General features: G+C 37.4%; 1 protein-coding gene across 12 annotated transcripts in view; it reads right to left on the reverse strand.

Moving 5' to 3' along the window:
• The window catches only part of PTPRM (protein tyrosine phosphatase, receptor type M), a 462,428-nt gene that overhangs the window by 377,853 nt on the left and 71,571 nt on the right, over positions 1 to 13,004 (reverse strand). Inside the window, exon 2 of one of the 12 annotated variants that reach the window (XM_021385887.1) lies at positions 553 to 668. The exons of 9 other annotated variants lie outside the window; for them this stretch is intronic. The gene's annotated coding sequence lies outside the window, so the exon portion shown is untranslated. Of the gene's footprint in view, positions 1 to 552; positions 698 to 9,290; positions 9,315 to 13,004 lie in introns of those variants that run through there. 2 more of the 12 variants (XM_021385888.1, XM_021385890.1) reach the window with 2 other exon arrangements.

A 13,004-nucleotide genomic window follows, 5' to 3' on the forward strand; every position in this document is an offset into this window, starting at 1 on the left:
GAGGGTGCTTTTTAAGTAATTACCTAACTTTGCATCAATCACACTTTACAAATTATTTCATAAAAGGATGTTTTAACTTAAGAAAAACCAGGAATACATTTTTAAAAGTAATAATTTCTAAGAAAACTTCACTTGAGCAGCCATTTGGTAATTACCTTCTTTGACAACACCTGCACTGAGCCTCTCAGGATGTAGTTTGTCATTTTAATGAATACCACGGAATCCCAGAGCACTAAACTTCAAAAAAAAAAAAAAAAAAAGAAAATCCATACTCTCTACTTTTTCAAAGGATTTTTATCTTGCAATAATTGTTGCATGTGACTGCATCTGACTTCTACCCCCTTTAACATTCTTGCTCTACTGGTATAGCGTTTCAGGAGAATTGCCCGTGCACCTTGAGTGATGTTCTTCAACCAAACTGTACTTTGATTAACCACTCACATGCTTCAAACTTCTTAAATTGGAGGAAATTATCAAATGAAAAGAGCTGATACAGCAGCTTTTCTTTAGAAAAAGGAAAGTCTATACCTCCATATTATGAACCACATATACCTCCATGTTAATGAACTACTGCATCTCAGCATCTCTGACAGATGTACTGGGAAGTTAACGCGAACAGCTTCTGACTTCTGATGTGCTGGGCTGTGCCAGGAGAAAGTCTGTCAAACCTACGGAGGTACAGCAATGAAGGAAAAGTCTAAAAAGAAAATATACAGGCTTATGTAAAAGAAAGCAAGCCCAAGAAAACAAATTGATTTGATTTGACTAAGTGCCACGCATTTCAAAAATTACAGGGTATTTACTTTAACTGTTGGTGAGGTATAATTTAACACAGCTGAAGAGCGGCATTATGTGTAGGACTCAACCAGCCTGAGTTTTCTTCCACAGCAGGTTTTCATCAAACATAGCTGGAAAAAAAACTCTGCCTACAATGGCTAGTTTAAAGAATAAAAAAATTATAAAAAAAAGACTACTGACTAGCAAGTCTCTTCGTCTTTGAAGAAGAGATTTATGAGGTTTATGCAAGTGCAGACTTAAGGAGCAGCTGTGTCAGATCTCAGAGAAGCAGTCTGACTGACAGGTGTACAGCTTCGCAAATGCATCCTGACAGTTACACACACTGCAGCACAAGGAATCCTATTTTAAGTAAAGTTTGCAAAACCTGAAATGTGACATTTAGAAGATTTTCGAGCAAAAAACCCGAGGGACAAATTCTGTCTGTACTACCTTTCATTGTATCTTGTTTTTCCTTAAATGTATTGTCCTGGATTCTTATTCTGATCTATTATGATACGAATCCTAAAGCCTAGGATCTATACTGTCTGTTAGAGTCTGCCAGGAGCTTTCAAAAAGCATTTTTATCTTAAATATAATGTGTTTTCCTGCTTGTGAAACTGGCAATACATCTTGCAGAATTCTTCATTCATCCCTAGTGATACCACCTCCTGTGGAAGGTTAGATCTGAATCATCTTCCCTCACGGAAGCTTGACAGATCATTTCAGAGATTTCTTTTTGACTCCAATCACTAAGCCATGTATGTTCAGGATTCACAAGCTGCTGAGAACCACTGTAAGTGCCACAGAACTAAAATAACGTGGCACAGAATTGCGCCTGTCAAGAGTTTAAAGCATTAAAATTGTGAAGCAATTCTCAAGTGACATTGTAATTATAGAGTGCAGCCGCAGTGATGCTACACTAAAGGCTGGGAGAACTATTCCCATCTAAAGCAGAGGCACTTCACTTATTTATTTTTACATGGGCCTCCTCAATTCTGATTTTTCCTGACTAAACAAACTCTCGTTCCTTACAGATGTCAATATTCAAGGAGCAAGATTAAGAATTTACTCTGAAGAGATCTTGAAGGAAAAAAATTCAGTGAAATGATACCTTCTTGTCCCACCGTGTTTCACTTTGATGATAAAAGCTCTGCGTGCAGTTGAAAGCACAGGTTCTGATAACAGTGGGGACGCTTATCAATTCACAGGAAAAACTGAATTAAGAATTAGTACAACTTGGAGAAATGCATGGGAAAAAAAAGAATATCAACTGTTGTTGGCTGTACCTGTTTAGCTGCTCCCACTCCCAGACCACCTGAACCTTGATGCACTTCCAGGCCTGCAACTCTGTCTCCATGAGTCTCGGCAGGCCCTGTGAAATGCTGGCATTGCACTCCTTCCTCCAGTCTACTTCTGAATGCCCAACTGAACTGTCAGGTGCAAGCTCAGCCTTGCCACTCTTTCCCTACCATCCCACCCTGTGCCAGATGCTATCAGCCCTCCATAAGTTAGGCATTTTTTTTTCTCTTTTTAACTGCAGACTCACTACTTACAACACAAACCATGTCTGATAGAAGCCACGGAGGAAGAAAAAAAATCACACAGCATGGCAGAGGACACCTTTCACAAAGCAGCAGCGGGAGGAGCTTGCCCTTTCCCACGTTTACACTGGCAGATCAGACTGCAGTTTACTGGCCAATGCAAGCCCTGAATTCTTGAAAAGGAAGACGGTCTCTCCAACGCTCTTGTTAAAACGCACTGCTGTGCAGAGAAGGATGCAACGCTTACCAGAGCAGAGAAGAGGGGACATAAGGACTGCTGATGAGACTACAGCCTCATGATGAAGGAACTTACCCTACAGCTGAAAAGCTTTAATCAAAGCTTTTTAAAGCGCAAAGAGAGTAGATTTAGGTTAGATATAAGGAAAAAATCTTTCACAGTGAGAGTGGTGAGGCACTGAAACAGGCTGCCTAGTGATGTAGTGGATGCCCCGTCCCTGGAAATTTTCAAGGCGACCTTGGGCAACCTGATGTAGCTGTAGTGTCCCTATTCATTGCAGGGGAGTTGGACTAAATGGCCTTCAGAAGCGCCTTCCAACTCTAAGGATTCTATGATTCTGTGATTCTATATAGTAAAAGGCATGGAAAAAAACATAACCAAGAGAAGTGGAAGTAGACAACTGCATGAAAGAGCAACTTCTGGACTCTCAAGTAGATGCACATACCAAGAGAATCACTGAAGGTTTTGGAGGATTCACTTGTCATGATGAATTTCCCTGCTGGTCAGATCTCAGCAGGTCTGGCAAGGTGAGCTGCCTGTCTGCTCTGCCAACCACCCCAAAATGCCTGACTTTCTCCACATTAGGAAGAGCGTGCACACTCACATCAAGCACCTTGCTGAGGAACCCAGAAAACTCAGCTGTGTGGTATCTAACATCCTTTAATTACTTTTACTGGATTTCAAATGTCAAGGAATTAAGCCTATCTATTCTGAAGAACAGGAGTGGGAGGAACAGAAAGACCTCTTATAAAAATAAATACAAGTGAAATCTTTCTATAACTAGAAATGCAGGAAGTGAGATGCAGCGACCTTAGTAAGAAAGTTCATTTCAAGACTGCTAGATAACAAAACTCTTGCCAGAGTTCAGAAATCCATGCACAGAAACCAATAAAGTCTTTAAAAATAAGACCTTGGATCTTCCCTTTCTTTGAAACTCAAGAATGCAAAGAGAGATCAAAAGAGTCAAGTATGCAAACCAATTATTCAGCAACTGTTAAAACAACAGTTAAAGCAGTTTCTCAGAAACTGTCAGAGAAATGGTAATTTGTAAAATCTACCACACAGATTGAAAATGTGTTAAAGCATAATATTTTTTAATATAACATTGTTTCAAATAATTTTGTTTCTTTCCAACTTCTGATCTTATAGCTTTAGAAGTTTATTTTGGTAAGCCTTGAATTAGAGCTTTTGAAAGAACAAGATACAGGTAGAATGGGAACAGTGAGTACATTTTCTACCTGCAATGACTAAACATCAAAATGTACTTATGTTGCACATAAGTCACCATCATAAAATATGCATCAAATTTAGCCTAGAAAGCTGTACTTCCTGTCAGTTCAGCTACTAGGATACTACTTTTTCCCCTGTAAAGTCAAATAAAAATTCCTAAAATGTTGTTTGGTACGGAACTTTCATACATGTTAATGGAAGAGGCAGTTAAGAAGTCAGAATCCATCCTTCAAACAATTAATATCAAGAAGGTGAGATCTAGAGATGCTCCTCCATGTTTAGATCTGATGCCAATGAATGACACCAGTAACAATTAAAGAAGAGGCATTTGTATCTAGGTCCTGCTACATCAGACCTTTCTGAAGTAATTTTAGTCACTGGAAATAACTACAAAATATACGTGTTTCCTTATAATCTATCATCTGATGCTTAAGAAAATGCCGGACTTTACATACCCCAAGACTCCTCTGAGACAGCTCATAAAAGGACCATACTCCTTATATTAATAAAGCATAAACCAAATACATGAATTTGCAGTTTACTCAATGATAGCCACAAAGCATTACTAACTTCAGTGTCATAAATAAAAAGAGTCTACATGTTATATTTCAAGTAACTGCTTGGACAGCTCAAAGATTTGTCTTAAATAAAGACCAGAGTACTGACATAAATGGTACATATTTGCAACGGTGTTTTTTTTATTAAATAATCAAGTCATTTAGGAAATCCATCAATCATTAGAAATTTTTTATCAAGTTCTAATGATGTTCAAAACCAGGCTTTCTGCCTTCAAAACTAAGAATACAACACTCACTTTCTACATCTTTTTCTATTTTAACAATGTCATTTATTAGTTGTCTTCACAATTTGCAAAAGGTCATCTTGTTGTACACTGAGAAAAGAACTCTTAGACCATAAACTAACAAAGTGAGTTATATGACAGTCCTATCAGCTCTAAAAGTTATCCCCCATTATGAAAGTTTCATTGAAAATACTATGATGTAAATTGCAAGATATTTATAAGTACACCTCTTAACTGTTAATACTTAGCCTTTCAAATACATTATGAAAGACAGGAAGAAAATAGCTTGCTACATATAAAAGGCAAAGCAGTGACAGACAAGAATTGATTTTTTTTCAGAAATAATTCTTCATGCTTCCTGTACACTACAGAACATCAGAAATCCATTCTTTGATGATGCTGTAATGAAAGAAAGTTGCTCTGGTAATATATACAAAGACCCAGATAAAGCTTACAGGATTAAAGGATTACAAGAAGGTTATTAAAGGGTTGGGGTGGGAGGGGAGTGAGGTGGAACACTTTTAAATAATGATGATCATCATCATTCTTTTTGGAAATGTAAGCGATATGTTTGTATTTTGATAGTTTCAAATTTTGGCAATAAATGCTCTACTTCCTTCTGAACAAAAACAAACAAGTAATATATAAGGAAATAAAACAAGTGCTTAACTTCATCTTCGAATGCGTAAGGAAGATTTGTTTGCAACATAAATCTGTTGCATTGGCAGACTTTGATTAAATAGACATTTCAGTTTCTAACTGGCACACTATATATTGCACTTTTATCCATAAGACTGTCAAGCACCACATTTTCAGTATTTCTACTCATAAAAAACAGATATAAATGAAAAATAGACATATCAGTGTAATGAATTATGCTGTTTATTACCTCTGAAATAAATAAGTGACTATTATTAATATACACATCATCTATATACATTATGCATAAGTTTTGAAGTTAACTGTTGACCAAGATTAAATCCACTGTGGCCTCTAATTTTCACTTACTGCTGAAAGTAAACACACCTCTTCATTTGAGCAAACATCTTTTGAAGAACTGGGATTTTCTCATGCATTGCAAATCATCAGGTTTCAGTGCATCCCCAAAAGAAAATTCAAAAATTAAGTATATGGAACTGCCATCCCAAGGGTGATATCCTCCGTATTACTTGGAATTACTGTGATTATTTACAAAAGCTGATTGGAGCATACCCACTACGGTTTTACTGACTTGCACATCAGTAAAAATGACTTTACTGAATTTAAAATAGTAATCTCAGACATTAGATTAATGGGCTACTACTTTCTTCTAATGCAGCTGGGTATTTTACAATTAAAGCTTCCTTGCAAATTCTCATTTCTTAAATTACCAGAAGTGAGGGATGAAAAAGTAAAATTCAAACATTTTTAGATTTTTCAATGAACATTTTCTTAACAAAATACCAGTGTTCCTGGTGTACGGACTACAGGAACCAACAAGTGAAAAAAAATCAGAATAGCACTTAAGCTCTTCTCACATGTAACAAAATACATGACATCTCCTTGGGGATGTATTTGTTCTTAATAATTAAGCACGACCTGAAACTTACCAAGGGCAGATCTGTAAGTAAATGTTTACTGTAGCTACCTAAGAAAGCAGGATACTGCCTATTCTGCAAATAGGAACTACTAGCAACTTTTACGGCAATGCATGAGTGTGCAGCAAAAGAAGGCGATGGCAGTGCCTTCTACTGGGATGCTGGCCATCTCACCTGGTGCTCAACCACTGGCTCAGGCCACGATCTGGCAGTTCCACTGGACAGTTTAAGTATAAATCTTTGGTCTGTGCTCAGTAAGTATGTTTCCTTTTACACATACCAAATTGTCATGTTATGCAGTTTACTGAAAAATAATTTGAGATAGTTTTTTTTTTTTAATCACAAATTTAAAAGCAGCTTATTTTACAAGTTCCCATGAATAAATATTTTACTACAAAGTATTTCTTCTATGCATCTTAGTATATGCATGGGGTAGAAAGGATTCATAGTTATCATCATACTCCCTTTAATGGATGCTACTAGTTTAAATCATCACCATCAGAAAATACTACAAAACAGCATGCAGAGTTCCAATGCATGCATACTTTCGCTTGCATTTGTAATACATGAGTCAGCCACAAAACCTTGTGTTTCACAAAAATTGCAGAGAATCCCATCCAGTGGAAGAACCTGACACCTATACCCTGGAACCCTGAAAAGTTACTCCTGGCAGCAAATTCAGACTGCAATCCAAAGATTTCGCCAATATCTTCTGTGGATGGATGGTATACTTTACTTTGGAAAGCTCTGAGATGCACCATCTTGGAGTAGTTTCCTCCAACACATCGTTGCAGTAGGCACACTCAAATTATCTTTGTTGTGGTTTATACCTTTTACTTGCACTATTCATGCAACTTGCTCTAGTTATAAACCTTTATACATATGGATAATGCTGCTTTGTATAGGCTAACAATCCTGGCAGGTTTCCCTTAAACATACCACTCCAGATGTTAATCTCAGTAATTATGTCTGACATCCCTCAGCTTCGGTAATGAAATACTGCTGCTACAATTCCTTGTTTGTATTTCAACGGATCATCTTCAGACAAAATCTACCAAGTTAAAACAGCCACATCAACAGGTATGGAATGAAAATCTGCTAAAATGAATATACAGCAACAGTACAATAAGCACAAACAGGATAAATACAGAAACACAATGTTGTATGAGAAAACTTTCAGTTATACAGTATATATCGCTCTTCCACTAAATAAATATGCACTTTCATATACTCTATATTACATATATGTATGTCTGACAACGTGAAAGACAAAATAATGTTAGGATATAACCGTTTTCTTGTTTCAAAGAATCAAAATTAACTTTACACAATGGGACTGCTAACAAGGTGTGAGAAGAAACACGCACCCTTGAACTTCTAAACTGAAAATTCAAGATCCAATACATATCTTTATCTGTAATATTATATCATCTGAACTACATATTCTAAGAGCTCACGCAAAAAAATTTGGTTCAATATTTGCACACAGAAAGTTCCTATTTTGTATATGTGAACTTAGAGGATGTAGATTCTGAACAGTTTCTACACTGATAAATAAGCTTGCTCAAGAAGAAGAGATTGGATCACACTGCTTTCTTGGGATTTTTAAATTATCACATTGAATGTCAACGCTATCCATAAAAATGATTGGAGTGGTACACAGAAACTCCTGTCACCTGAAATTTCAAATACTGCCAGTGTTGTCAATATTGTATGGGGCAAACAGAAATGAATTCAAGCAGGAGTTAATTTTGTATTACTTAAAAACATTTCTTGTAGTCTTAAGCTATTATAAGTATCACGTCGTTGTTCCCAGCAATGTTAGCTTACTTTAGATGAATTATCCAAATAATGTTATTTCTTAGTAATAATAGCTTTCCCATAAATTACACAACATGTTAATTTGATTAATTCAGAACACCTAGCAACATTAACCCCCCACCATTAAGAAACAGCTTTCAGAATCATCAGCACAAACCACTTTTCATTTAAATAAATGAAAAAGGTGAAAATCATTTTAACTACTAACTTTTGAGAGACCAAAATGAGGCCAAAGTTACTCAAGACTGTTTTAATCACAAATAATTCAGCACATGCATAAATGAAAGAACTTCCCCACAGGCTACACAAAGTACATGAAATAGGCTATTTCCCAATTAGTGTTATGGCTGTTCATAGCAACTCATTCTGTAACTTAATACCATAACTGAAAATCCTTTATAAAAACACACATTTGCAATAATGATAGAAAAAAAGATGTTCCATCACTGAGTATTTTATTTATATAAATATGAGCAAAAGCACATGGCCACCTACCCCCATGACAAAAAATAAACCAGAGAATCTTGTGAAGGACTGGATTTGCTTTCATGAACCCAAGGACATCTGAAACAGTTAATGGCTCTGAATTTCTGAGTAGTTGTAGGGTTCAAAGTCAGCAAAATTTTGGCTAACTTCAAAAATCAGTTAATAAACAAATAAGAAAACTAGTACTAACGCAATAAAATCTCATTACTATAGTTTACTAATGAAGCTATAATAATGCTTTCTAAGAAATAAGGACATTTCAAAGGGATTCACACATTACAAAAATAACTTTAATTCTCGGAAGAATACACTAGGGTACCAAATGACAGAAGGGTGAAGAAAAGTCAGAGGATTATTATCTGCAATAATGAATATCTCAGTTTGCCAATCACATGGCCTCTGTTAACAAGAACCACTGCATTTAAGCAAAAGAGAATCAGTGCCAATGCTGTCATTCATAATGAGGTATGTGAAATGTCCTGAAGATAAGGTGATTTCATTTAACCTACACTGCTAATAACTTGGCAGGTTATTCTTTTCCTTGTAGAATGAAAGGATACAAAAGAAAAACAGTTGAAAAAAGCTCAAGAGAATCATTTCAACAGAAAATGAAGAGTATTTTGGAAGAGGAGATCTTAGAAGACACATTTCCATTGTTTCTGGTAATTCAGAATGTTCAAGTAGGTGGGTGTTAAAATCTACACAGAGAATTGTTAAGCTCAGAAACACAAAATAGCGCTGCATATTTAAGCTGGAATTTTAACTGAACAGATTATGTTCCCTGTATTTTCTCCTAGGAAAATCTGTCCAAAGCCTACCTTACAAAAGAGCTGACACAGGGTAACAGTCTTCTTGAGTCACTCTGAGCTCACACAGGAATTCATCCCCCTACACACAAGGTAGAAAGTGAAGTCCAGTACTAAGTAAGGTCTTTTCCAAGTCTCTCAGATGAATGACTGCAAGATCTAAACCAAAATCAACATGTTAGCAAATGAAATTCAAAGGTAAACTTTCCCTTTGTCCACATTAATCTTTACAACCTACCAGGTATTCTGTGGACAGGAATAAGTTAAATATCTCAGCAGTGGTATGTGAAGCATTGAAGGCACATACAGTGCTTTGGCTTCCTGTATTCTAGGCTACCGACCCGTACTTTGAAATATCCACACCACAGAAAATAAAATTAATATTAAAATAGGAACAGAATTGTACAATTGGAAGGGACCTTCAGAGATCATGTCCAACTGTCTAACTGCTTCAGGGCTAATCAAAACCTAAAGCATGTTATTCTGGGCATCTTCCAAACACCTCCTGAGCAGTGACAGCCACCAACTACCTCACTGGGAACCCCACTCCAATGTTTGACCACTTCCGGTAGTAAATAAATCTTTCCTTACATCCAGTTTGAACCTTCCCTGGCAGTTCTGTGTCATTCCCACATCCTGTCATCGGTGACCAGGAGCAGCGCCCAGCATCAACCCCTGCTCCCCCCCCCACAGGGAGCTGCAGAGGAAAGAGCCAGGGGAAGAGAAAAGGGTAATGGTTACACTGCAAAAAACATTAGAATATGTTATGTAAATTTCAATAAAACTACTTCCAGTAGTTCTAGAGTATTATTTTCTGCCTTCTCTCTGAGAGCTCCCTCCAGCTGAAGAACTCTCTCTTCATCTCTCTGTCCTTTGAACAGAGCCTTCCATTTCACTGACATAGGTCCAAATTCAAAGCAGCATATAAACACATGCTTAATTAGGATCTGAGGAGCCTCTTTAAGAGGGTTGCCCAAATGACAATAAGCTTGTGCTTAGAGTACTTTGCTTAATTGGGATCTAAAGGCTGAAGTAATGAGAGAAAAAGCACAAATGCCACCGTACTCCCCGTAGGTAAATTGAATGAGGTGAGTCACCAATTTCTACAGCCAAAAGTTTCTATTAAAAACTGCAATTCCTTTCAAATTGCTTAGCATTATAGCTTAAACATCACGGTTTAAGGGAGCTCTCCAGAGAGAAGCCAGTACACATCATCCTGAAATCCAGCAAGAAGAAACAGGTGGCTTACGCCATACATGGAAACATTTCACAAACAAGGTTTTTCACAGGAGCAAGGCAGAACATTATGAACTCAGAGACAGCCTAGTTTTGTTTGTTCTCATACAATATGCAGCAATACCACACTTCCACCTGCTCTTCAGTAAAAATATTCTGAATTTTCTGAAATAAAAACCATACCAATCTTCTATTACCACGCATAACAATAGTACTAGTTTGGTAAGAGCCTTGAGTAAGCTGGTATGAAAGATACATAAAAGAAATATTCATGAATTCTTCAAAAATCTTATTACTGGCCTTTTACCTTTTGAACCATGCAGGAAGTTCTGCACAAAACAAAGCAGCAGCTTTCTCCCTCCCAGCCTGCAGAGCCCCAGTCAGTCATTCTTTAAGAAGGCAGATTCTTATTTGTGGTACTTAATGCCAAGGCTAAGCTAGCTGCATCCAGACAATAATAACTATTTTTATTACTTGGTTTCTGAGATAAGAGGATTCTGTCATTAAAGTGTTCCCTTCTGTGGTGCTTATTCCTGCTGTAGTATCTGGCCAAGACTAGGAAAGCTCAGAAGAGATAACTTCCATTTGTTTCAATAAACATCCCTACTTAACTTTCAAGAATGTATTGGCTTCATTGTTCAGGAGATTCAGATGATGCTGGCTAAACCATGTAATTGCCAGATAAGTTTTAACACATTTTAAAATGCAGAATTAATTTATGATGCATTTTCTAGCAACTTATGGTACACGGATACCCTCTGTAAACAATGGAAATGTAAAAAGCCCTGTTTACATTCTAAATAGAATAACTCTAAATAGAATACTTTATCCAAAGTTCCTGTACTCTTGGTCAAGTGTCATGTAAAGAATTGCTAGGAGAATTGATGAAAGTGTCTTTCCTTCTGCTTGTGAAAATATCTTGACAGTAGCATTGCTTGAATATGGCTCTGCTTTTACATCATCATGTGGTTTTATGTACATTTTCAAAAAACAATTTCCATTTCATTTTCACTCTGGCAATGCTGTACCCGTGTATGCTGAGCACTGCTACTATGTACTTGTGCTATGTTTTAAGGAAAAAGTCCAGTTCAACGAAGGGAGTCTTGCATTATTTCCCCCTCAAGTAAGCATGCAGAACACAACCAAAGCCAAACTTGAAGGACCAAGGAGAAATGGCCATATGGCAGACTCATATCACTGATACCACACCAACACCTAAGGACTGAGGAGCACATACACTGTAACTAAGCCTTTCTTGCGGCACTAACTCACAGTACAAGCAAGAATCAGATACAAATATTCAGACAAAAAACAACTAAAAAAATTCTTCAATCTTTCCAAATGTCAGGCTAGAAGACCACAACAGAAGCAAAACAATGAGTTGGGGGCAAAGTAAGAGGTCTCACAACCTCAGACTCTCCCCAGCTGCTTGGAAATTGTCACTCTTCCACTACTCATATTAGACTTATCTCCAAAAATGAAGGAAATCTGACAATTTAGGTCATGCAAGAAGTAACGCTGAACAACCAAAGCAAGGACAGTGCAAAAGGAAGGCACTGAGAAGGAAGGACGTGAGACAGTACTACACTGCTATTGTTCAACTAGCACTGGGTTTTATCAGTAAAGTAGGCCTCAGATATACAGCTCTGAATTCACGCAATAAAGATATGAAATGAAGTAACTCACGTTACTCTTCCACACTGAATGAATAACCTCAAAGTACGTAGGTTTCTCTGAAAGTAATGCCTCCTATTTATTTCTATGGAAATAAAAACATACAAGAAGCACAAAGACACTACTTGATAGAGCAAGTTCTCAGCTACAAAACACTATTTTTCAACATAGCCACCACCATTAGCCTATGCATTTTTGCCAGCAATGAACAAGAGCCTCCATGCTGCACTCATAAAAATCTGCACCAGCAGAGGTGACCCACTGTCACTGTTGCCACTGCTGGAACGCACCACCCACCACCTCACTGTGCTCATATCCACTGTTTGGTCTCCATAAGCATTCAGCAAGTGTCAATGAATGCCAGTGGGTGCCATTTTTTCTGCACAGAGGAACTCAATGACACACCTTTGCTTCATACATACTTCCATGTCAGGTGACTTTCTGTCAGACTGCCCGTCTGCTGCCATCTGTCACATGGCAACAACACATAATGGAATATTGGTGGGAAGTTCATCTTCTTACTGCCATACCACCAACATCCACCTCTGATACTGTGGGACAACATAGTAAAATAGGAGGCATTACTTTTGGATCAGCCCTAGTATATTAAAAAAAAAAGCTGGTGGGAGAGTTGATTTGTTTTCTTACGGAGGCACCATTTCTCCTGAAAGCAGCACTTTCAGCCACGTCTGCCCAACTGGAAAGCAGCTTTGCAAAAGAGAACCTAGGAGGTGGATGCCAAATTGAACACAAGCCAGCAACATGCACTTGCCACAATGAAGGTTAATGGCAACTTGAACTGCTTTGGGAGCAGTG

The sequence above is a fragment of the Numida meleagris genome, chromosome 2, assembly GCF_002078875.1.
Source record: "Numida meleagris isolate 19003 breed g44 Domestic line chromosome 2, NumMel1.0, whole genome shotgun sequence".
NCBI lineage: Eukaryota > Metazoa > Chordata > Aves > Galliformes > Numididae > Numida > Numida meleagris.